This window comes from Salmo trutta, chromosome 6 (assembly GCF_901001165.1).
Source record: "Salmo trutta chromosome 6, fSalTru1.1, whole genome shotgun sequence".
NCBI classification, from domain to species: Eukaryota; Metazoa; Chordata; class Actinopteri; order Salmoniformes; family Salmonidae; genus Salmo; species Salmo trutta.
Genome location: NC_042962.1, coordinates 59,825,980 through 59,829,844, shown reverse-complemented (window position 1 = coordinate 59,829,844; position 3,865 = coordinate 59,825,980).

The window sequence follows — 3,865 nt, the reverse complement described above, 5'->3', positions numbered from 1 at the left end:
CCCCCCCCCCCAATGAGTCACCATAGCAAGTGGTGGAGTCACTGCTGAAAGCTGGTAGTCTTACAAAGAGTTCCCAGACCGTTCAGTTGTTTGCATGCTGACTGAGAGAGTTTCGCTAGTATCGTCAATATATTCACTTACAGTACATGTCTGTTGTCATGGTGAGTTGTATACTTAGACCTGCCCCACCATGTCTGGCAGTGGTCTTTTACCAGACCTCAACTGATTCCTGAGAGGAGCATGTGGAGTATTTGGTTGTTTTGTTAACAAGTGCTTTCACATGTCAGATACTGTATGTGCCATTTGAACACCTGTCTAGCTTGGCCTTTCTTTGGCAACAGTCGATACTTTGCATATCTCAGTATTTTTCGCTACTCTGATTCGGTTGTGTCAGAGACTCATAGAGGTATTATAACAAGAAGCAGGGGTGTCAAACAATCAGAGTTCGCCTCATCTCTGGCCAGCCTCGTGATTGATTGACCGTCCATGCTACTTCCTGTGTTTCTCTCTGGCCAGCCTCGTGATTGGTTGACCATCCATGCTGCTCCACTAACGTTGGATTGTGTCTTCCCAGGGTCCTTTGCATCATGATCATTGATTCTCTGTGTAGCTGGCATGTTTTCCCTGACTTGAAAAAGTAATTCTCCCTTTGGTATTAATATCCCTGTGTAAAATAGAGGAGGGTGTTTAAGGAGGGAGAGCACACATTGGTGCAAAATAGGTGGTCTAATTACTTGATAGTGCGTCATCTGAACTTTTTGGGGTATTTAAATACATGGAAATGGAAGAAATTAATTCGGTCAGTTTATTTCTAGCAACAATTTTTTCTTCAGTAATTGTGGGTTTTTGATGTTTTTGATGAGATGAGAAGCATGCAGTTGTACCCAAGGTGGTTTGGGGACTAGTTGCATTGGCTCACCGATCCAATGCCTAGGCTTTAGTTTAGTGGGCTAATACACTCTGCTGGCGTGCAGGAGGCCCGGGTTCGAACCCGGTCGGTCACAGAGACACAACCACCCTCCAGGACCAGGGTTTTCCCTGCGGTGGATAGGTCATCTAAACTGGAGCTTTGACCAAGATGGAGATGGTGGTCCCTCCCTGTGCATCCTGGGAGAGTGAGTTCTTGGGGCAGCGTATTCTGAGGCATTGTTAGAGAGATGTGCAGAGTTAACTTATAGCTGTCTTTTAGTGTAATTCCCTCCAATAGAGTCGATGTACTGTAGTGACATTTGTAGCACCCGCAGCAGGTGGTGCCTTAACATTCTAAAACAAGAAAGAACCTCTGAAACGATAGGATCTTAATTATGATTTAGCTCCAGCTGTCTGGTTAGGGCACTGACTGACTGTTTTCAGAGAGCACGTTGATTTCCTTGCTCATATCTATGTCTCTTATGCCAGTTTGTTCACTGACTGAAAACAATAGACTGCAAAACGAAGAGAAAAAAAATAATACAAGTACATCTGCTGTTGTTTATGAGCATGCTTCTCTGTCATATTGTGATTCAGGCCAAAGTGAGTGTTGGCCGATTGAATGGGGAGTTACTCACTGTTCATTAAAAACCAGAACCAAGAACCAGAACTAAGATTCAGCTCTGTTGAGACAATCAGAGGGATTTTCTATCCCATTGCCCTCTGTCCCACCAGAGTCCCAGACAAGTCTGTGAGGATTTGGTAACTGAAGGTTGGATTACTGCTACTGGGTGTAGTATGTCTTAACCCTTTTGAAACAATGGGGGATCTCCTTTTCTATTAACAATGAATTAACTGAATTCCAATAGATTTTGTCAATTGACTGGAAATGAAAATTTACCGCAACTCTTTTTCCTGTGAATGCCCTGGAAAGAAAACCTTTGTTCTTTGAATGGTGTAGATATAATTTCTAAAGGTCTCTGTTACTGATCTGAAAAAAAGCACGTGTCCTGTACTCTTCTTTTGTCTTCTTGTAAGAAATTAAGAGGCTGCATTTTTGCCTCTAAATTAAGTTGAATTACAATTCTCATTATTTGATTAAATAACATGAGTTTAAACTCGACCAGACCATTAAAACAGTTAAATGTTTTTTTCTTTGGTAAAAATGTACAAAAAATAAGAAAAAGTCAAAAATGTATCTCAATATAGGAAAAAGTAAAAGATACATCTTTGCTGGTGATTATTTTTATAATAAATACATACATGTACATAATGTCTTTGAGAGATGCTATTTGCTGTATACTTGCATTCTCATTAAAAACTACGATCCTCGACGGGACAACTTGGAACAACAAACATTTCAGTATACAAAAGTTTCAGTAATGTGCAATACAAAAAGCATGCTGTTTTAAAATGAGGAAATTCCATGTACTATGCAACCGCAACCGTGTACATCGCTTCATGCTGTGACTAATTCTCCAACTGTCCTTTTCCAAGCAGCTTCATCAGAACTCTAAGGACATTTTGTGTTGATACTTTTTGTGGAAGACGAACAACTCAACGGCTAATGCGATATTGCATGCATAATGTACCATTTTAATTTATTAAAACGAATGAAAAGAAAATAATGTGAAATGCGAGATGATTGTGTCAAAGGCGAAGCTAGAAGTAACTTAAAAGTTTTCTTTTACAAAATAAAAGAGTCGTTCTACAACAACTGTCTCAGGTAACTTTTTATCATGTATTATCTATGTAGGCTTTTATTCTTTTTTATCAATATTTTACATAGCAACATATTGTACCTACCAAATAGAATCTCATTCTGGTTCTGTGGTACCTACAATGAGGAATGCCACACTTCAAAGGCCCCTGTTTACAATGATAATGCTATGCAGTACACGAATCAACCACACAGTGGCACTGTCTAGTAATAAGAGAGTATATCACGTCTCATTTCAGTCTCTTGCCCTGGCATAGCCTGGTGGAAACAGACCGATCGCTGCACTCACCATTCTCATTCACTTCACGTATTATCACTAATTAAAAGATGATTGATATATGAAGTGAAATAGAAAGGTGAACAGCGTGATCAGGGTGGTCCCACCAGGCTAACTGTCATAGGCTACCGCTCCAGTAAATCCATGTGTTATCTTCACAGAGGAAAAGGTCTGATCCCGAGCTGATCCAACTCAAGATCATACAGTAAATATAGTACAGGACAACATTAATCAGATTTTAATCTGATTTATTTTGGACTGAGCTGTCAATGATATCCAGAGACTGAGCTGTCAATGATATCCAGAGACTGAACTGTCTACCCTCTCCCTACTGAACAACACAACTCTACCCTCTCCCTACTGAACAACACAACTCTACCCTCTCCCTCCCTACCACACAACTCTCCCCTCTCCCTACTGAACAACACAACTCTACCCTCTCCCTCCCTACCACACAACTCTACCCTCTCCCTCCCTACCACACAACTCTACCCTCTCTCCCTCCCTACCACACATCTCTACCCTCTCCCTCCCTACCACACAACTCTACCCTCTCCCTACTGAACAACACAACTCTACCCTCTCCCTCCCTACCACACAACTCTACCCTCTCCCTCCCTACCACACAACTCTACCCTCTCCCTCCCTACCACACAACTCTACTCTCTCCCTCCCTACCACACAACTCTACCCTCTCCCTCCCTACCACACATCTCTACCCTCTCCCTCCCTACCACACAACTCTACCCTCTCCCTACTGAACAACACAACTCTACCCTCTCCCTCCCTACCACACAACTCTACCCTCTCCCTCCCTACCACACAACTCTACCCTCTCTCCCTCCCTACCACACAACTCTACCCTCTCCCTCCCTACCACACAACTCTACCCTCTCCCTCCCTACCACACATCTCTACCCTCTCCCTCCCTACCACACAACTCTACCCTCTCCCTCCCT